Raw genomic sequence first — 23,718 nt, 5'->3', positions numbered from 1 at the left:
TGGTGAAAAAGAGGACATGTCTCCGGGGGGGTGTATGACTACTGACGTGCAGACTGACCAATTAAATGTTTACAGACAAGGTTATTGACCAATAACGGTAGCTCTACAGTCAGACCGTCCAATCCGAAGATTTTAGGCTACTTCACCCACTCCCCCTTCTCAGTCAAGCGAACCAAACGGAGTAGGGGAGGGCAGGACTATTTTGTGAATGATACGCTTCTCGAAGTTCTATGTAAACTCTAGAAAAACAAAATTCCGAGCTTTTGTGAAATTCCGCCCGGACGTTTTTTTAAGTCTAAAAAAAGAGGACATGTCCGGGTAAAAGAGGACGTCTGGTCACCCTACTAAAACAGCGTTTGCATGTGGAACGGGAGGCCAAAACGCGGACAAAAACCTAAAAATTAATGAATCAATGTGGACAGGGCCTTATTGTATTATGACACTTTCCTTCATAAAGTGCCACTGTGCATGCTCATGTCTCGGTGGGTAGCTAGTTAATTTCCAGTTCCACCTTACACAGTGAATCATTTATTCTAGCTGCTGATGTTACTGCAACATTTAAGGTGGAACTGGAAGGTTAGAAAAAAGCTGGAATAAGAAGCTGAATTCAGTTTCACATCATAGCTGTGTTATAAGTGGGTGGTAATATATGATTGTCAAACTCGAATGATGCCTTAAATTTACCTAAAGTCCAGGTCCTCAGATATAGCTACAGACAGGTGCACAGCTACTTTTGAGAGGACACCCGTCGCCCATTTACCTGGCCTAACCAGGTTCTGATGACTTATTGGACACTTGAAGGGCCTTCTTCTACTCTGTGTAATTCCATTCCAAAGTTGACACATAAAAACTAGGGGTACTCAAAATCTAGTTAGAACACAGTAGCTGGGCTATCTAGACAGTCTGGGTTGCAGCAAAACATTAATCTTGCACAAGAGTGCAAGTTATACATGTTAATTATTTGTTTTTGTGCATGTTAAAATTCAGAATTTATTATTATTATTCTCTGCGACTTTCTTGGCTTGCAACCCAGGGTTTGAAAAATTGATCAGATAGCGAATAAAAGAATAAGGAGAAAGGAAGAGAGGTAGAGATGAACTGTATGTCTGCACTCTTTTGTCGTAATCCTGTTAGGACTCCATGCTGGTTTGGCGTGTGAGGTCACTCTGCACTGACCTCTGCATTCCCCAAACCTGCCGACCCCCAAACATGGCTCATACAGACTGTTACACCAGTGCACACACTCCAGCTGAACGTGAGTAAGACCTAGAAGAATGTTTTTGATGATGCCTAATTTTAAAATGAACAATCATGAAGTCATCCAATCATTTTTCCTCAGTTGTTTCTTCTTCATGGTATGAAACAGTTATTAAACTAGCATATAGTGGCCTGATTGTATCACCCATGAGTGAGACCCACTCTATGGAGCATGAACTGCTTCGTTCAGGAATTACAAATTAATTTGGTCCTTCATCTCATAGAAGTTGCAGTTAGAAAAAGGTTAAAACAATAGACATTTTCATACATGTCTGCTGCTTTTTGGTGGCAAAAATGACTGATTGCACCTTTAATGCACTAAAACTAATGTGGATTGAGCTCACGTTTCAGGGGCAGTTGCTGTCTCGTCCAGACGGGCAGTTTGAGGGTGTGTTTGTGTGTGTCTGGACACTGCTCCACTTGAGCTTGTCTCAGGCTGGAGAGGAGGAGGAGGAGGAGGCACAAAGAGCGGCAAATAGGGACAAGACAAGACATTCGATGTTATCTCTGATTGGTCAAGGGCTAGCGGCTCCTCACCTCCAGCTGAACTCTGTCTCTTGCTCTGATTGGACGAGGAGAGCCGAGCCTCACTTGTGGCTGAACCCTGCGTTCTGCCAGACTGACCGCAGTGTCTGTCCAGCCACTCTTGAGCTATCACTCTGGGGCTGGAGACGGTGAAGAGCTCCTTCATCAGCACATCGCTATGATAGCCCTCCACACAAGTGCACCAAACCCCCCAGAGTCGACCCACCATCAAGGAGCCAATTCACATCTCACTCTGTTATTAAGCAATAGCACGTCTGAGTGTGAATACCAAGATTCTCAGCACAAGCTCTTTGTGAACTTTGCTCAACTGGTCGAATTCTGGTCGACTCAACTAGTCGAATTCCGCTACTGTAGCTCTTCTGTTGGTTCAGACTAGATGCAAGTATGTTTGTCTGCAGCCAAACGGGCGTAGTGAGTAGGTGTAGATACTGTCAATTATTTCTTAGATCAGGCAATCAAATGTCTGAAGTACCTGTCTATCATGTCTTGTATTGACCAATTGTTCTAAGGAAAGTGTGGTCCAGCCAACAGCATCCCGTGGGCAGCGTCTAGTGACCACTAATGAAGGACTAGAGGATGACCAACACAAAGCCTACAGCAACAGATGAGCTACTGTCTCTGACTTTACATCTACAAGATGGACCAGCAAGGTCCATCTTGATCCAAGCAAGGTCTACCTCCAACTAAACAGCAGCACTGCTCTGTTTAATCCACTCACAACAGCACACCACCACCATGTCAGTATCACTGCAGCACTGAGATGATCCACCACACAAATCATAACTGCTCTGTGGTGGTCCTGTGGGGGATCCACTGAAGAACAGGGTAAAAGGGGGCAAACAAAATATGCAGAGCAACAGATGTGTATGTTTATGCATAAATAATATAATGTATGAGTTTACTATATTATATTAATATATTAGATGTTAGTACTAAATAATAGCACTTCTTACAACAGTAATAAATTATGCTGACAAGGAATGTTTTTGTGTTTAGGTGTTGTACCTCACTCTACCACAAGGGGGCTGTATATTTACTGTATACAGTGTTTTCCCTCATTTATGTTCTTCACTTTTTATGGAATCTGTCCATTAGTCCAGCCCTTGGGTTTACATTTTATGCTTGCATTATTGTAATAGTTTTTTAACATGCTAGGCTACAGTGAAGTGTTGAAAGTACGTTTTCACTCTATATAAAAAAAGTTTGTAGATATCCCTCAAAAAATTGGACACTTAAAATGCACTCAACTGTGGACATAAAGATTCAAAGTGTGTACAAATGACTCCTCCAAAGCAAAGACTAAAGTGAAAAGGGATGTACTGGAATGGTTGCGTGTGTGCTTAAACTCACATGCTCAATGCTCAGTGTCAGTTAAAGTCATTTTGGACTGATACGCACAGTCCATTATGGGTATCCTCTATCCACTAGTGTCAGCCTAGTGTACATGGGTTAAACACTACCTTTTGTGGTGCATTCTTGGTTATTTGAGTGCACTGAAAATTGTTCACTCCTACAAAATGGCAGAACCCTAGGATAGTGCACTATATAGTGAATAGAGCACAATTTAGACACAGTGGCTGTCTACAGGCAGTGGAGCATTGAGACTGGGGAGAAGTAAGCATCACTAAGGTTTCTAAGTGATCTCACTGATGTTTTTCTGGCTAAATGAAAATCTCACTGAAATGAAGAGTAGAAGCCAATACTGCAACCAAATAATTAATAATACATTTTATTTTAGAAAAAATGTTGGAAGAGCAAGTGTCCATAAACATTTGGCCATTATTATAATCATAATCACATCTACGGTTACTCATTCAGCACATCACATGAGTACCCAAACCACCCACTCCACTACATCACAAGCTCTTCACAGGAGTCATCAGGTAGGCACCTCCCCTAGTTAGTTTTTCACTGAATTAAACCCACGCCACCTCCAGAAGGCACAACAGTGAAGTCTGGCATCCCAGATCCACCCCCCTCCAAGCTAGGTTTACAGTCCTACCTTACCCTTAAGAATCAACAACTGTAAATCCACACTGGCCTCCCTGGTGACTAAGGCTGTACCTAGCCACACTGGCACCGTTAATGCATGCTTAGTGCCACCAGTTCCATGTGATCTTTACGTGCTACATCACCAACAATCCCAATAACACCTCTACAGTGCATTTCTCCAACTAATCTGTGTTCTCCTTATCCACAACCACTGGCTAGACCTTTCAGCTGTTTCTGATAACTCCTTCACAGCTGCCCTTAGTTTCTGGCCCCTGATGTCTAAGTGCAGGGATGTGGCACACTTGGCTACAAATCCCCTAACATCTATCTCCACCGCTCTAACCTGTACCTGCCACCCACATTCCCTCACCTCAGCCGCCAAGTCAGCATACTTCAGCTTCTTCCTTTCGAAAGCTTCGTCTACTGCATCCTCAAATGGAAATGTTAACTTTATGAAATAAACGATCCGTTTACTTTCAGAGTACAGCACCATGTCTGGCCTCAGTGTAGTTAATGCAGTGCACTCTGGGACCTGCACTTTTTTACCTATGTCCACCAGCAATTTCCAATCGTGCTTCTCCCCATCTACCAATATTTATAGCCTGGGCACACTCTCAAATACGTCCACCCTCACGCACAAACCTAATCACTTTATTACTACAACCACTTGTCAATGCATTTATCTCTAAACATTCACTGTCCAACTATTAATCCAAAACCCTTAGCACCTGATTATGTCTCCAGGTACACCTCCCCTGTGACAAACTAACCTTACAGGCTGACAGGTTTCAGCATGCCAACCCCTGTACATAATCCACAACTAGGGTCTTCACCTACCCACTGTCCAAGATTTTGTGTAGTTGGAAGGACACCATATATTGCTCCAAACAATAACTTAATACAACTTGCCTCCATCGCCCACAACTCTTGTCATGTGACTGCCTCCAAGATCACAAAGAGATGTTTTTGGTTGAAAATGCCTCTGTAGGTTTGTTGTGTACTGTGTATTGTGTATTGTCATGTATTGTTCTGTAATTGTGATATTTGGTATTACTGTATATTGTTGTGTATTTTTGTTTTTGTGATGTTTCTGTAGGAAATGGAGTGTATGAGCACACACCCACACAGAAACAAACTGCACAATGCACATTCTCAGCACTTCCACCCATCATAATAGTTACGCAATACATCTTCATAAACAGCTTCCTGTCACACTTTATAATCATTACCTAATATCTGTTTTGTTAACATCACCAAACTGACAACAAAATTATCATTTTGTTTTGGACGCAAAGAGTCATAGACGCTTCAGCTGTTTTGTTGTTTGATTCTAGAAAAAATGTTGAAGTTAGTTGGTGCTGAGTAATTTCTTGTCCTTCTACAAACTTCTTTTAAAGAAAACATTATTTTACTTTAATTATTATCTTAATAACAATACCTTTACTTGGGTCTGGATTTAGACTATATTACCCAACTCTGTTAACCCACAATACCAACACTGCCATCCATATTCAATATTCTACATCGCATTTAATATTATTACATCATTAGTTCTGACCGTATAACGTGCATGAAAATGGAACTCTGACCAAAGCTCTTCTGGTATTACTCCGCAAAACACTCATAACCCAGCAACAACACCAGCACTAATAAGACAGCTGAGGGGTCCAGTTCAGTTTCTGTTCAGTACATTTGTAGACAAAAGAAAATTGCAAGGAATATAACAGGAAAATGTCTTTGTAACTTCTCTGAATTACTACACATGGTAAGTGTTAGACTACTAAAACAATGGACCTATGATTCAAACAGAAAGTTATAGAAGTTAGGTGCTCCTGGGTCATTGTTTTAGCACATTAAGCCATGTTAGGCTGTTTCCTTATAATGGCTTTTAATGGGAAGAAAATGGGATCAATGTAAAATCACTTTCCATTTAGTCATGGGTTATTAACCGAGGTAAGTTAAGCTCACGTTAAGCATTTTAGAATCTCCTAGAAATCCTGAAAACCTAGTAATAAACATTAATAACAAACAGTGTTATAATCTTAATAATTGCTTATTTCTACTCCGTTTTAAATATTCTACTCCATGCTCAGTATCCTACAGTATTCCATATCCTACACCATTTTCAAATTTCTACTCCATTGGCAATATTCTATTCCACTCTCAATTCCAGTATCACAACACTCAAAAGCACATATTCCCACTGCTTCTTTGTGTCAGGGGGTAAAGGATCTCACTGTATTGAATAAAGGGAGAAAAAGACTCTGTTATACTCTGTTAGCCACAATAGCATTTTCATTGCCGTATCCAATGCATTTCTCTGCTCTTGTGCTCTTGAATCTGTGTGAGTTATTCATACACAGATCATGTATTCTCAGTATCTCATTAATCTTGTTATTCCAGCCGTGTTTTTTTTTTTTAGTGTTTACGAGATTACAGACACAAGCCACATACTATTTTGTCTAATTCTTTTCCCCATTTGCAGGGTAAATAATCTGATCCTGCTGTCCCTGAGCCTTGTCTGAAAATGTGAGTGATTGGTGAGCAATGCTCCTCTCTGCAGCGAAGCTGTGGCAGAAATTCACGTCTCTCTACACCCCAAAAAAATTTTTTGTGTGTGGAAAAACAGCAGTCTTGTGTCTCCAGATTGCTATAAACACAGGTTCAAATATTGCTTTATCATCCTAATCTTTCACTTTCAGACTTGTAACAAATCTATTTACTTCCACATTGTTGTTTTGTTGTTGCTCTTACAAAACCCAGCATCGCATCCCTCTCTCGCCACATCCAGATTCCCCTCTTTTCTCCTCATTTACAATAACAGTATCTCTATTCCCAGTCACCCTCTATTTATCACATGCCTGTGGTTTTCCTCAGCTACATCAAGCTGATTACAATGCCAAGAAAGCCTTTTAAAACAACTTCTGCTTTTATAAAATGTTCAGTTGGATCATTATTAAGGTACCACTCATATGCAAAGGCCTTCTTGCCTTTCGGGTTCATTAAGTTCTAGCCTAATATATGAGTGAAGTGGTTTTATATTGAACTTGGTTGTAGATCTATTATAAAAAAAATTCTTGAAGATTTGTTGTTGTTGAGGTGGGTTTTTGCAAAGTCATGGGCCACGTGTTACTGTGCCAGTCATCCAGTACCCTCTCTAAATGCCACTCCTTCCAGCCTCTACATACCTTCATGAGCACAGAGTGCAAAATGGCCCACATGCTCCCCACACAGCCCCCCAGAGACATACAGAAAAGCCCCATGATGTGCACGATGCACAGTGAGTTTCCTGAACATATCAAAGCAAATATCTGTTGACGTTCAGAAAGAGGAACTGTCTTTTATTGGAATCTTCTCTTTGCTGTGTCATTGTGTGGTTCCTTACTTTCAAAAACAATCCCTGAGGAGTGCCATTATTTATGCTGTTTGAAAGGTAATAAAGCTAATACAGAACTTTCCCCCTAAAGATCCAGCAATGATCCTAAGAGTTTACTGTCTTATATAGGTTTATACTCACCTTCTCAGTGGAAAGTGCCATGTGCATATATGTTAATAACCCATTCTTTATAAAGACAAATAAAATAACCAATCTAGCATCAGGACTGTGTTTATGGAGTCGATGAAATATTTAACTGAAAGGCAGTGTGGTACAGTTGTGTTCTCTAAGAGGCTAAAGGAGCTAAAGATGTGCCCATGATGTGACGACCACACATCAGTGAAACAAGGAATATCACCTCAGTTACAGGTCAGTATGATTTTCTATTATTCTATATAAGAACGTTAACATTAATCAAAAACATAAGTCTAATTAAATCAGCATTCTGCATTGTTGTTATAAATATTGTTGATTTTTTTCTGTTGTTACTGTTATAGTTTTATTATTGTTATTAATATGTTGTTATTGTTGTCAAAACATTCATTTGCTGCAAGGTAGCTGGGTAAAAAATGAAATCATTAGATAAATGTTATATATATTTTCAACACAGTGCCATCCGCTCTGTGGTTATTTCAGATTCTACTCTTTTTCTTGTATTGTATTTTCAGCTTCTCATGATCCAGGAAATCTCAAACTTACAAATATTTATGTTTTTCCTTTCAAAAAATGTACTCAATCTTTGATGGCTAATAAATTAAATAAAATAAAATTCAGAATAATCTATGACTGATATGATAAACATAACTTTACTCCAGTAATTTATGCCAGAATTATGCCTTATATACGTTACAATTATCCCAATCTCTATTGTATTTAGCTCCCTTCTTAGTGGTGGGTAAACAAACTGTTTATGAGTGAGATTTTAAATATTTATTTAGCCCTAATTAGGACATAATGCATTCACACCAAACACCTGTGTAATCATAAACTGGTATGGAATTGGAATGCATTATTATGGAGATAACATCAGTTAAATAAAGAGCCATGCTGTTTGTTTCCCTGTTATTCATTATGACGCAGATATGTTATTGATATGAATCTACCTGAAGTTGCATAATATCTTTAACGTAGCATACATAATATCAGGCTTCATGCAAGAATCAAATTATAAAACAACAAACAAACACCCCCTGTTTTCCTATTATCCTCTAATCTTATTAACCAGAGCTGGACTGAGCTGTTTTGTAATCATCCTATGAAACCTATAAGACTGGGATGGGAATTTTAATATTTGTACATACATTGAGAGCAGCATATAATTTGATTTTGTGGCAGTTGAAAAGAAACACCAAGTAAGATAACTTACTCCAGCCATGTTCATCTCTGGCCCATTGTAATCTACACAGTTGTTCTTCAGTTAAATGATATTATATAGTAATTATTAACAGGTTGTTTTCTCTTGCATTGATAAAACTTATGGAAATCTCCTGATTTGTTATAAATATGTGTTTGATCTGATTGAAGTCAGTGCTCTTACCTGTGTGTGGCGCTAGGCCTGAAGTGTAGATCTCATCTTCATTCACAGATTGACAGGCCTCCTGAGCTTAGTGTTAGATATAAAGCTTTATGTGTTTCCTCTTTTTGCTCTGACTATGGAACGAGTGCAAACTGGGAAGTTTCTACGCCAGTCTCCTCCACACAGTGACCCAAATATCACAAAGCTAGAAATGGACATGTGATACATGAGTATTACAAAATGAGGTGCTGCACTTTATAATTTTCTCTTTTAGATGATGATTCTCATACTGAGAATATATTTTTCGTGGTGTTAAAAGCTGACTTGTAGATGCCACCAGTTCATGCAATAATTCTTCTGAAATTATGCATATTGTCACCCATTTCTCTACTGGAAAATCTTTACACTAAAATCTTTACATTACTATGAGGAATTAAAGTGGAATGGTTTGAGTAAGAAACTTACTGTAGTGTACACGGCTGAAGGGTAACTTGCCTGTTTTTATTCATTGTTTGAATTACCAGATGAGCTTATTTGTTACTTGATCTGTTTAGTTTTCTAACACAGACCATCGTTTACTTTCAGGCAAGTAATTGTCTCTTATATTTGCAGTCAGTTCCACCTTAAGTAATCTCTAACAGCAAAAATATGTAAATGTTACACAACTACAAGTGGAAATAGAGCAACATTCTCGTCCTTTTTAATGTTTTTCAACATTTGGAGGCTTTTCCACCACACAAATGCACAAATGCTTCCAGGCACCATTTCTCGGCCAACGCATAGAGAAAAGGCCTGAGCCATTTTGGGAGCAAGACCCTTCATCTTTTCCCTGTTTACTGAGCCAATTGTAACAGAGGCTGTAATACCCCTCTAGACGTCTCTGGATGGTGTGAAATGACATTGCAGCTCTGTGTGCGACAGTGACATAATGCTGACATCAGATTGCCACAACACAGTGGTTAACCAAAATGTGCATTTGCTGTGAAAATGAGTTTCATGAGCTCTAACAAAGAAGTGTTACTGAACTCATAACCCAGTGTCATTGGAGGTGAACTATAAATGCCTAGTTCTGTTAGCTAACTGATACCCACATTGGCTAGCATTGTAATTAGTAATGTGAGAGAGGGAGGCCAATTGTTTTTCACAGACTGCTGGCCTTAGGTCAGTGAGACATCACCAGGGATTAAACGGGTGATCTCTCAGTTATTAGAAAGGTGCTCCATTACCTTAACTTAATCTTTATTTTTAAGACATTAAGAACATCCTGTGGGTTAGAGAGCTTATGAAAATCAAATGGGAACTGAATGCGACAATACACAAGAAACAGCAACAACATACAAGAGCGATATTTGTAAAAACAAGTTGTCCAGAGACAGAGGGTTCATCTCAGTGAAGGACTCTTTAGGACGCAACCTCTGGAGACGAAGGGTGTGAGTGGCTCAAGAATAGCACCCACTGTGATTCTTCAAAGGTTCTTATCCGTTTTATTCATCTGCATAATGACAACAACGACTCATTCCTTCAGTGCTATCAGAGGAATATCACTGGAAGATGGTTGTTGGATGGTTGTGTTTATTCACAATTCTGCTCTTCACAGATAATGAGGAGTAGACCGAGAAACAAACAGACACCCAAAAAATCAAGCTCATCTTCACAGAGGGACTCAACAGCACTTCATTAATCTCTTCACTCGGCAAGCTGCTCTTAAAGAGAGCACTGAGAGAGTAATCGCATCTCAAGCCTTATAATAGGAGAGGAGAAAAGAGGAGAGGAGTAATCAAAGGAGGCAAGGAAATATGAAACTAGGACAAAATAAGAGAACATAACAGACGAGGAGTAAAGGAGATGAGAAAAAAATAATAGAAAAAAGAACAGGACAAACAAAGAACAAAAGAGGAAGGATGATATTGTGTGTGTTTGTGTGTTTGTGTGTGTGTGTGTGTGTGTGTGTGTGTGTGTGTGTGTGTGTAAGAGAGAGGGGGGGGACAGTAAAGAAAAGATCTGAGTGCAGGTGAGTGAAGTAAATTGTGGTAGAATGGAAGAAGAAGAAAAAGAGAAGCAGAAAAAGGAGGAGAAGCAGAAGTGAAGGCATGGTATAAGACGGGAAAAGAGAGAAGTTGGTGCAGCCCTCGTCTCTGTCTTCTCCATTCCTGACCAGTGCAGGACAAAAGTCCAGTGGAGTGTGGAGCTGGACATATAGAGACTTATATCATTGTCAATTAAGTAATGTATCTAATAGCCAATCAAGCCACTCTCATTCTCTAAACTCTAAATATATACTTATTTACTTATATATATTAGGGTTTAGGTTATGGTTATGGGGACAGTTAGGGACAGGGTTAGGGTTATGTTTAGTGTTAATGTGTTTATGGTTATGGTTACGGACTGGTTTAAAGCTGAGTGTCAGTAATTCACGTCTATTCATGTAGGGTGGAGGGAAATTATAGAAATAATAAGAATGGCCTGCTGAGGGTAAGCTTTATTTTAGAAGGTGAAGTAGGTAAAGTCCCTGCAACCACGATTCCAAAGAACTACTGTTCTCACAGCAAAATAAACTCCCCATTATTTGTGTTCTTTCAGAAGCTCCACATATTTAAAGGTGGAATGACATGTTTGAGTAGAAAACCATCTGTTGTTTGTACGTGGCTGAAGTTTAACATCTCTATAAGTTTTAAATCACTGTTTGAATTACCACAGAAACTCATTTGCAACCCAAGGTGTTTAGTTTTGTAGCACTTTTCGGTCTGTGTTTACTTGTAGTCAGCAGTCCCAGAGTTTGGAGTCAGTTCCACCTTAAAATATATATCTATAGGAGGAAAAAATCAATATTATCCACCTATAGAGCAGGAATATAGCAACATTCTCATCTCTTTTCATGCTTTTCAATATGCAGTGGTCTCTCCAATATACAAACTCCTCCAGATGCCGTTTCTTAGCTGTTGTTAAGCCAGTGACACACAGAGAGAAAGTCCATGTAATTTTGGACTGAAACCCTTTAATTTTTATCCCCATTTACCAAGCTAGGTCTGTGTGAAAACACTGGAGATTTTCCAGTGCACAAGCAAACTGGAGAGGGAGCAGATGATGAGAAAACATTTTATTTTATTTTTTATGAATTTTATAGAGGCAAACAACGCCTTTAAAGTTTTGGATTATTTTTATATGGATATTTGGTAATAAGTGGTAAACCTCAATCAACCCTTGCTGTTATCGGAAAAGGCCATTTATGTAAGCTGCTTTCATACCCAAGTATGATTACATCATATTAAAGACATTTATGGAGCATTTCACAACATTTCTGGTCTGAAATTACAGGTTATTAAGAGTCATGATTCTTTTGTTTCCCCAATGTCTTACAAGCATCAGTTTCAGAATGAGGGGTCATTTAATATATATATATAAATATATGTATACAATTTATATATTGTATACTCAATCCTATCTTCACCAATTCCACCCACTACCTTGGATTCCCACATCACAAGATGGAATGGTGAGGGCAAGCACATGCCTCCTCTGACACAGAACTGCTGCTAAACACAATGCCCCTGGAAAGCTCAACACCTTTGGAAGAGAACACTAACAATACAGATCTGTTCCGCAAGCTAACAGAGGCCTATGCTTCTGATGAGGGAAGAGAGAAGGCCATCCCGCCCACCTAGAGACAGTGAACACAGTTGTGCACTCCAGGACTCCTGGCCTTGAATGGCTGAGGCATCGCCAGGGATCAAACCGAAGATCTCCTGGTGATAGGGACAGGGCTTTTAGGTTCTGATGTTTATTATCACAGTATTGTGATGTGTCTGATTCAGAGGCAACACCATCACTTCCTTCATCTATCGAAACCATGTGTTTGTGTGAGTCACCAGTGTTTAAAGAGCTGTTTATGCCATCAACATATGCGGCAAATCTGTGGAACCACTGCATAAAAGGTTTAAGCATATTACACATCTTGTTCGCCCAGCTGCTGTTTCCTCCGTGCTATCAGCTAATCCGACGTGTTCTGCTGAATCCATAATCCACCGGATGCAAGAAATTCAGTTTTTCTTCTTTAATCTGCTATTATTTTCCGAACTACTGGAGTTCTTGCAGCACTGCGGCATTATCAGGTGCTTTCCCATTGCTCATTCGAGCACTCTTCATAGATTTCATGTCTTTCGCAATTCTACAGAATGTGAGAACCCAGCCTGAACAGAGAGAGAGAGGGGAAGGGATAGAGAGATCGAGGGAAGGAAAAAGAGAACACAGAGCTAAGCTGATTTTATCCTTGTACTTTCCTGAACCCATAATGTTGAGCATAGTATATCAAGTTATTTTAACATGAGTAGCATCTTATTGAACTGGCTTGTAACTCACTCATTCACTCATAGGAGGTGCTATTCGGTGATTCCTATTAGAGACACTATGTTCTTTCTTATTGGAAGGATGTAGAAAAGCATTTGCTTCTTAGTTGCTTTTGTATAAACAGGCTTCGTCATCATATCATAATATTGTTATGTAAAAAAAAAACATTGGATCACCATTTTTGTCTATTTTTTAATGTTTTGCTTATTCTTAAAGCCACAGTTATTGTTTTATTGTGATAAGACCAAAGAATCGAAAATATTTGTTCATTCATTGTCTGTAATCGCTTATCCAGTTCAGGGTCACGATGGGTCTGGAGCTTGGCTGGAATCACTGGGCACCAGGCAGAAACACACCCTCGAGTGGGTGGCAGTCCTTCACAGGGCAACATACACTCGCACATTCACTCACACACTCACAGCTATGGACACTTTTAAGTCGCCAATCCACCTACTAACGTGTGTTTTTTTTTGTTTGTTTTTCTTTTTGACCATGGGACCCATGCGGACACGGGGAGAACACAGAATCTAAAATTATTTGCGGAAATATATATGGTTTCATGAACTATAACAAATCTTCAACCACTTTTTTACCAATTTCCTTTAAAGTTACTAATTTGGAGAGACATGCTTTTGCTCTACAAGGTGGTGCTGGTGGTAGTGTGATTGCCACACAGCTCCAGCATCATGGGGTCCTGGGTTTAAGTCCTTAGCTGTGTTCCAAAGCAAAGGCTGCAGCCGAGGTAGGGCACATCAAAAGTAAGACTTATGAAGACTCCTTATTAGTAACACAGGTCACACAAATAGAACAGTCTAAGGAGGCCGTGTCATGACATCACCGGATAGGTATTGACTCATGTTGTGGCACAAAACTGGGATTAAACAATTTCTAAATAAAATGAAGGTATCCCCTACAGGGTGTGTTCCCACCTTGTGCCCAGTGATTCCAGGTAGTCTCTGGACCAACCACGACCCTGAAATGTAAGTGGATAAGTAGTTACAGACAAACAACGAGAGCCTTCACATTGGAAAAGCCTTCTATTACATAGTGGCTGAGAAATGCAGCGGAGCTTATTGGAATTTGGTGTGTCCTCCCTGTGTCTGTGTGGATATCCTCTGGGTGCTGTGGTGGTCCTCCGACAGTCCAAAAACATGTCGGTAGGTTGATTGGCTGCGTGTGTCCACAAGTGTAATTGAGAGTGTCTGGGTGAGTTTGCGATTCCCGGCAATCGACTGGTGCCCTGTCCAGTCTGCCTCCATTGCTTCCAGGTAGACTCTAGACCCACTGTGACCCTGATCAGGATGAAGTGGTTAGAGTGAACAAATAACTGAAGTTTTTAATTCCAAATTTGAGGATATATACCAAGTGCTCCACATACAGCCAAAAGAAAGTAAGCACCCATTCATGGTGTCTTTTAAGTCATTTGAGGTTCTTTACTTTTAAATGTTTTATACTCTTCCATAGCTCAATTAGAGTTCTTTTGTGAACCAACAATTCTGAAGATTCTTTAGAGATCTAAATCTCTCTGACATTTCTAAGAGGAACAATTTCTGATTTGAAAATATAGTATTTGTGTGTGTGTGTGTGTATATATATATATATATATATATATATATATATATATATATATATATATATATATATATATATATATATATATGCTCAGTTTGTGTATGTGTCTGGGGCAGTGTTACGTTTCTTCACTGTTTACAAGCTCAGAAGGATGGCTCACATAATAAAAACCACAAGTAAACAAAGACATTGATATTAAGCACCAAAGCTTCTCCAGACCTTCCAATGTCAAGTGTATGTATTTTGGGCTTTCCTGTTTTTGAAATACCAGAAACATCTCTGTCACAATGGCTATATGGCTTGCTTAGTTTCTCTTTTCTCTCTTTTATCTCTTTTACAAATTATTCTTTAAAGGACTATCCCTTTGGAAGGTTCTTAATAGGTTTTATTTTTAAAAAGTTTGAATGTTAAATAGTGGTTTTTAAACTTTGGAAAGCTTGATAACACTTTAAATTACAGTCCGCTAATTACTGGGTAAGTACAGAGCCGTAAGATAAAATAAGTACTGAGTAAGTAAAGGTGACACGGTGGCGCAGCAGGTCCAGGGACCTGGAGGTTGTGGGTTCGATTCCCGCTCTGGGTGACTGTCTGTGAGGAGTTGGTGTGTTCTCCCCGTGTCCGCGTGGGTTTCCTCCAAAAACACACGTTGGTAGGTGGATTGGCGACTCAAAAGTGTCCATAAGTGTGAGTGTGTGTTTGTGTGTGTTGCCCTGTGAAGGACTGGCGCCCCCTCCAGGGTGTATTCCCGTCTTGCGCCCAATGACTCCAGGTAGGCTCTGGGCCCACCGTGACCCTGAATTGGATAAGCAGTTACAGATAATGAATGAATGAATGAGTAAGTAAAGGGTATGACAGTAGAAATATGTGGTTATTACTAGGTATCTTACAAATAAGGCATGTCATAAGTACCTTAACAGGTGTATGTACCTGTTAAGTAAGCCATAATATAAAATAAGCACTGTGTAAGGGTATGAAACTAGAAATATGTGGTTATGACTGGGTAACTTCTAAGCATAATTATACATTACAAAATTGAATTTAAAGTATGAACGTGTATGCAAGTTATTATTACTGTAATTTTTTTTTTTTTTGCTACTATTGCAGCTACTATTTTGAATACACTGTGTTTCTGAATGTAGTTATAGATCCTTTATAATTATTTGCAGTGCACGTACAGAGAAGGTCATGGTCAGATTCTTTCATTACAGGCACTTGTAGAGTTTCAGCTATGTACATAAAATGGCCCAATGAATATAGGCAAAACAGTGTGAAATAGCTCTGAAATATGTGATGATGATTATTGACACTGCACGGTGGCGCAGCAGGTGGTGTCGCAGTCACACAGCTCCAGGAACCTGGAGGTTGTGGGTTCGATTCCCGCTCCTGGTGACTGTCTGTGAGGAGTTGGTGTGTTCTCCCCGTGTCCGCGTGGGTTTCCTCCGGGTGCTCCGGTTTCCTCCCACAGTCCAAAAACACACGTTGCAGGTGGATTGGCGACTCGAAAGTGTCCGTAGGTGTGAATGTGTGTGTCTGTGTTGCCCTGTGAAGGACTGACGTCCCCTCCAGGGTGTATTCCCGCCTTGCGCCCGATGATTCCAGGTAGGCTCTGGACCCCCCGCGACCCTAAATTGGATAAGCGGTTACAGATAATGGATGGATGGATGGATTATTGACAAAGTGTTTCTCCCTGTGTCCGCGTGGGCTTCCTCCGGGTGCTCCGGTTTCCTCTCACAGTCCAAAAACACACGTTGGTAGGTGGATTGGTGACTCAAAAGAGTCCCTAGGTGTGAATGTGTGAGTGAATGTGTGTGTGTTGCCCTGTGAAGGACTGGTGCCCCCTCCAGGGTGTATTCCCACCTTGCGCCCAATGATTCCACCGCAACCCTGAACTGGATAAGCGCTTACCCATAATGAATAAATGAATAATCACATTCAGAACTACAGTAAACTCAAAATAGTAGCTGCATTCTTTAATTATATAAATGACAGAAAAATGTAACTTACATAAAACTGTCATACTTTTAGTTCAATTTTGTAATCTATAATTATGCTTAGAAATACAATGTATAGTTGCATGCCTTATTTGTAAAATGTTTGTAAGATACCCAGTAATAATCACATATTTCAATTATCATACTCTTTTCTTACTCAGTACTTATTTTATCTTACGGCTTACTTAACAGGTACTTACCCAGTAATTAGTGGGCAGTAATTTAAAGTGTTGCTGAGAACTTGTAGTCATATTACTCTTAGTTACTGAAAAGGGTTTAAGGAACCAGTGCTTAAGGGGAAATAAATTTTTTTGTGAAGCAACTGCGCTGGTTCCTTAAAGAACCAATGCTTTAGAGAGTTTTTCAGGCAACCAAAGTGGTCACTTCAAGGAATGATTTGATGTTCTGACACCTTTACTTCTGAGTTGAATAGCTTCTTCTGGGACTGTCCAAGAACTATTTAGGTGGTGTTTTAAAGGAGTGGACATTCTGAGTGTAGTTCTTTTCTCTCTGGTGGGGTTTGTGCTTAACTAGAACAATGCTGCTGGAGCTGAGATAATGAAAGAGATGATGTTGAGATAAGCTGCGACGGTGAGGAGGCTTAATTTTCAGACAAACGTGTGGTCAAAGAGAAGCTGCCTTTTAAAAACGGCTCTTTAAACGTCACCCTCACCTCCGGCCCAGCTTTCTCTCGCTCTCTCTCTCTCTCTCTCTAATACACACACTTGTGCTCTCTCTCTCTCTCTCTCTCTCTCTCTCTCTCTCTCTCTCTCTCTCTCTCTCTTTTCTCTTTGTCCAAAAGTTTGAGGCAGGACAAACTTGGCCGTCACATCTTCAAAACCCCCCGATAGCTGGGTTTTATTCTGATCGATGTGCTCCATTCAGATGGTTGTAAGGGGGAGGGGGGAGGGGAGGGGCAAAGGGGGAGGGTGGGAGAACAAAAAAAAAAGAATGAAAGAATAAAGAAAGAGGAAAAAGTCTCCCTCTTTTGAGATGGCAATTGTATGTGGCTGAGTGTGTGTGTCTGCCTTACCTGTGCGTCTTTGATCATCGAGGAGCATGGGGTGGCGTTTGATTTCCGGGAGAAACTTTGACAGCTCGCCGACTGCAGGCGAAAAAGCCTCTCGGATGACTGCGGGGAGATCAGAGGAGACGGGGTGCAAGGCAAAAGTCCAGCTGCGAGAAGATCAGAAGAGCCACAACTTCAACCACAGCCATTGTACCAGAACACAGAGTCACTCAACTTTTTTCCCTCTCTCTCTCTCTCTTTCTCTCTCTCTCTCATGTCGAAAAACTTCCCCTTCAGAATCCTGAATGCCTCAGTTTAAGGTCTGCGAGGTTTCTGTCGAACTTTGACAAAAGAGTGAGGCATGTTTTCCCTCTTTTTTTCTATGCAGACATCTCAGGAGGCTTTTGCTTCTACCCACAATGCGATGCCCCCCCAGTGTGCCTTTCGCCTCTTCTCCGTCTTCTGCTGTGTACCACTCCATCCAAGTGCTGCTCAAGTGGATAGGAACTGGATAAAAGCTACACTATACGTGCAAAGCTTTGTGGACACCTGCTTACCCTACATTTCCCCAGTTTCTGATATCTGAAACCAGGGGGAGCAACTAAGCCTTTTCCTTCCTTCTTCTATTAAAGTTTACAGTAGAGACTGGAACACTGCTGTGAGGATATGGTGGCATTCGACCACATAAACTTTAGTGATTTCAAGGACCGATGATCCTATCCATGTCCCAAACAGACTCCAGAGAATGCATCTCCACTGGTCCACAGCACAATACACAATAGTGATCTACAGCGCATGTGCAGCTGCATAGTTTATTGAGGGTAAATGTGGTGGCACTGCAAGTAGCCTCTGGAGAAACACTGCAACCCTGAACAGGATGAAGTGATAACAGAAGATGAATGAATAAATGAATAGATGAGTGTAAATGAAGTCATTCAGAGTGGCTTGACACAAATAGATAATTATAGAAACATTTTTTTTTACAGTGGTGCTGCTAGGAACCAAGGGTCATAACATCTACATCACAAAGGCAGCCATTTTATTTACTATCCACAGCCACCAGTGAACCCTAAAGCTCATGATTTTGTACTCTTGTGACAGTAGTATAGAAACATATACAACATATAGAACAAATTATTAACATTTACTATGCAACCCCTGAAGAACCCACACAGAGCAGATATGATTTGGGTGGTAGATCATTCTCAATGTTGCAGTCCCACTGATGTGGTGGTGGTGTGTTAGTGTGTGTTGTGCTGATACGAGTGGATCAGACACAACAGTGCTGTTAGAGTTTTTAAACCTCTCAGTTCACCAACCAGAAATATCCAACCAACAGTGTCCTGTGTTCACTGACGAAGGACTAGATGACAACCAACAGAAACTGGTAGGTGTGTCTAACAGAGTGGACACCGTGTTTAAAATCTCCAGCAGCACTGCTGTGTCTGATCCACTTGTACCAGTGGAACACACACTAACACACCGCCACCACGTCAGTGTCACTGCAACACTGAGAATGATCCGCCATCCGAATCACACCTGCCCTGCAGTGGTCCTGTGGGGACCCGATATCACTGCAATTCAAGATCTTAAGTTGAATCAGTTTTAGAAAATGTCTCAGGCATCAGGCAGCAAATTATTAATGTCCAGATAAAACAATGCATTTCTTTATTTTCTGATTTTATTTTTCTATATTTGAACACACCAGCTGTTTTTTTTATTTGTGTGAAAATGTCACAATAAATGGCCCAAAATAATTTTTTTATTATATTTTTTTTTTTTGCCTCCTCCTGTAAAGTTAACATTGGGACATATATGTTTTTGGACACAATATTGTTCACCATTTTTGATAACATTCTGCAAGGTAACTTTTAGAAGCCTCAGGTGTCTCAACAACACTATGAACAATTCTGTATCCGTATGTTTCTGTAGAAAGAGACATTTGCCATCAAACTGATCTGAAAGACAATCGCTACGTCCTGTAATTAGCTGAATTCTGTTTTTTTTTTAACCTTATTTCTCTATTCCCATGAAGTCTGATGGATATTCAGTCCTTGAACTGGAGCTTGTAGTCACTTGTACATCACATGTAAAGAGGCTGCTCCATATAGCTCCAGCTTAAAAAGAATTCAAATACTGAAAATGTTAAGCATTTTTTAAATATTACATCATCCATGATGAAGCTCTGCATTACAGACTTAATAATCATCATTTAATTTCTCTTGGAATGTTAAACCAGGACCGTGACGCAGGAAGCCCCGACCCAGCCTACAGTGAACTAATGCCTCCCTCTAGTGCCCCTTCTCAGGAAGGTTAGAAATACTCACACATCACAGCCATTTTTAAAGCCTTGTTTTTCACTTTGTGCTGGGCTATGTTCTGAATATTCAAGCAAAATAATTAACAATGGAATGGGAAGCTCTGGAGTTGCTGCACACAAGTCTTAGCTCACCAGTGTAAAGCACTATGGAAGGATATGACGCCCACTGGCTCTGGGCTGTCTTCTCTGTCGTGAAGGAGCACAATACAACACTTTTGAGGATGAGGAGGAGGAGTGTTTGTACATGAGCTCATTACATTAATGTGTGTCATTACCGTAAAATCCTCGCTGTAATGTTCCAGTAAAAGGGGAACAAACTCATAACGGGCACTTTTGATTTAAGAAGAACGGTTGAGCGAGGTGTGGGGTGGCTACATTTATTCAAGTATATTTAATAAATTAACAAACTGACCGGGGTAGTATTTTCCTGAGTGTTTTCAGTTATACCGAGGATATCAGTGCGTAAATGGGTGTAAGTTGTATACTGATGTGATGGCCATTAATATCTAGTAATAATATTGTGTTTGGAGTTTAATCCCAAAAAGCTTCACTGTTTGGTGTCGACAGAAGCTGTAAAGTTTGGATATGGAAGAAAAAGACCAAATTCTAAGGCATAATTATGACACGCTAAATCATATTTATGAGATACTAAGTCATAATTATGAGATATTAATAGCAAGAAGACAGTAATGGCGCAGAGAAAGAAGTATAACGAAGAGGTGCCGAGTCAAGTTTTACTGGCACAGGCTGAGAATAGAATGATTCGATGTCTCCCTCTGGAGGATGGTTTAAAGAATTGCAAGTAATTACTCATTTTCTTTTTCCATCCACCGTCTAGAAACCAGTGTCTACTTTTGTTAAGCAACGTCTTTAGAATCCCTACATTTCATAGATAACCATTTTATTCCTATCCACACACATGATGACATGGGCACACAAACATAGCCTTATGTAGAGATATTTAGATAGATTCGATTTTATTGTACCCAGTAAACAATTAGCCGTTGATTCAACGTTGAAATAACGTAATGACTGACGTCTAATCAACGTTCTCTTAAGGTTGAAAATGAAAGTTGAAAAGACGTCCAAACACAGACATTGAAAAGACGACTATTAGACGTATTTTGGACGTCCATCGACGTTATTAATTGGTCCCGAAATAAATTACTTGTATAAAACGCGTTTTTGACGTCCACTGACGTTATCGATTGGTCACCACTTAACTAACTTATTAAGATGGATTTTGGACGTCCATCGACGTTTAAAATATGTCCTTGACGGACAGACTACTTTTAGACCTATTTTGAACGTCCAGGGACGTGCAACAAACTGAAATAAATTCTTAGGTTTGAGCTGCTGAAGCGTTTGGAATGATGCAATGAAATTATGGGAAATGTAGTTTCTGTAGTGAATTTTCATGCGCTGTCTTGTAGTTCTGCACAGCAAGGATAAAATATAGGGTGATCAGACGTCCTCTTTTACCCGGATATGTCCTCTTTTTTAGACTTGAAAAAATGTCCGGAGGGGATTTTAAAAACGTCCGGGATTTTGTTTTTCTAGCGCTTACATAGAACTTCGAGAAGTTTCGTTCACAAACTAGTCCCGCCCTCCCCTACTCCGATTGGTTCGCTTGAGTGCAAAGGGGCGTGGTGAAGTAGCCTAGAATATTATGATTGGACGGTCTGACTGTAGCGCTACCGTTATTGGTCGATAACCTTCTCTGTAACATTTAATTGGTCAGTCTGCACGTCAGTAGTCCTTGTTTACGTCAGGCAAAGCTCAGGTACCTACCCTCATCTCGAGCAGCTATGCCGAAACCTAAATGTAAGCACTCGGATGAATTAAAAAAGAAATTCCCATGTTTTCCCATGTGTAGCAAATAAAGGTGTAAAGGACCTAAAAGCACACATAGGTTCGGCTAAGCATACAACGGCAGCGACAGGCGAGAGACTTTACGGCCATGATTTAGTGAGGCACAGCAACATTTTCCTGGGGCAAGTGCTAAACTAGATCTATGTCGCCCCTGATTTGGTGTCTATTATAGTGTTCTTTGTTTCCTAATGTACCAATTGTTTTTTTTTGTTTTTGTTTTTTTTTTTGTTTGTTTGTTTGTTTTTTTGTGTGTAACAGGTTTTTACTTTCATCCAGGCTTCTTCACTGTTGTAATCCATGCAAAATTATGGATTTAACATGTCTTACTGAAAGCAGAAAAAGGTTATCCCCAAAAAGACAAGGTCTAAATGGCAGAATGTTGCTTCAAAACTTGTCACACAGCATTTACAGTGCTTTCCCTGATGTCACCCATGCCGTGCACTAATGTACCCCCATCATTGGAGGCTGTGTGCTTAAACAAGCTGGATGGTCAGCTATCCTATTGTTTTCTGTTCTGGACGAGGAACAAACAGCAGTGACTGAATAAAACGTAGTTAATTAAAGTGTTCAGCACACTTAGAATTAATTTAGCCTAACATAATGCTAGTGATGCTAATTTTGTAAATACGCCATATGGATCAAAGTATTTGGACACCTACACTGTACAACTACAGCAGCTGTTGTGACATCAAAATCCCATTTCCAAAGAAGTTGGAATAGTTTATAAAGACATGATAAAACCTAAAACCTGTAATTTGGTTAATTATGTTGAAACTGGTGTTAAAAGAAAAAGGACAAATTATTTTTAGTGTTTTCAGTAATTAACGTAATTGTTTTAGTGTTAATGTTTTGATTAACTTGCCTGCAACACACTCTCAGCACACTTACACACAGTTTTCTTTCATTTTTTTTTCCTCAATTTAGGAATAGTTGCAGTTTTTCAAGTGGAATTTGAAGACTTGAGCTGCTCAACAGTCTCTACTCACCATTGTCTGATTCTCATCTTCATGATGCAACACACATTTTCAATACAAGACAGATCTGCCAGGACTGTGAAGCACATACACTCTATGTCTAAAAAACATGAGTTGCTGGGAAAAATAAGACATGGTCTTGATGGCAGCATGAGTCTCTCCAAAATACCAATAATACCAAATAACAGAAAAGGGCCTTCCCCAGCTCCAACAAAGCTGGAAGCAAGGCAATTGTCAAAAATGTCTTGGTATGATAAAGCATTAAGATATCCTTTCCCTGCAAGTAGAGGGGCTTAGGCCAAGCCTTGAAAAACAAACACATAGCATTACTCGCAATGTGTTGTTCAAACTTCAACTGCTACCCTAGGATGACTTCCAAGCTGCCTGTCAGAAGCTGAGGCTAGAAGACCAGTTGCCATCTTCCTCGAGCTCTGATATAGGTGAACTTGTGCACCTTGTATGGGTCTGATATTTACTTAGCTGAATACCAGTGCCTTCAGCACCTTCAGTGCCAACTATACCCCCCCCCCTCTCTCTCTCTCAGGGTTATCATGGAGCAGCTAAAATGTGTTCCAAGGAATATCTTCCCTAGCACAGTGAACACAGTGAAGGTATCAGCTAAACCCCAGCACTACAATTGGCCGGGCTTGGGAGAACATCATACACTGCCTGGATCTGAATCTTAAGTCTGGCTGGTTTTGACTTCCAGAGCTCCACCCATGTGATCTTGCAGGCAGTTGCATGGTCCCAGTTTGTCCAGGTTCCCTGCCTGCGCATAACCACTGTCCTGGTTTTAAGTTCTTTTCCACCCCTGCCCAAATCTGTTTGGTCTGGTTAAATCAGTTTAACCTTATCAGCAGCCTCCTGTGCATGCCACTTCCTTCCAGTTCACTGTGATGCCTGCAGAGGAGACTCTCTCTGTCAGACGAGTCCCTCTAGAGTAGTACCT

This window comes from Hoplias malabaricus, chromosome 4 (genome assembly GCF_029633855.1).
Source record: "Hoplias malabaricus isolate fHopMal1 chromosome 4, fHopMal1.hap1, whole genome shotgun sequence".
Lineage (NCBI taxonomy): Eukaryota > Metazoa > Chordata > Actinopteri > Characiformes > Erythrinidae > Hoplias > Hoplias malabaricus.
Note: the sequence above shows the minus strand (reverse complement) of the source record.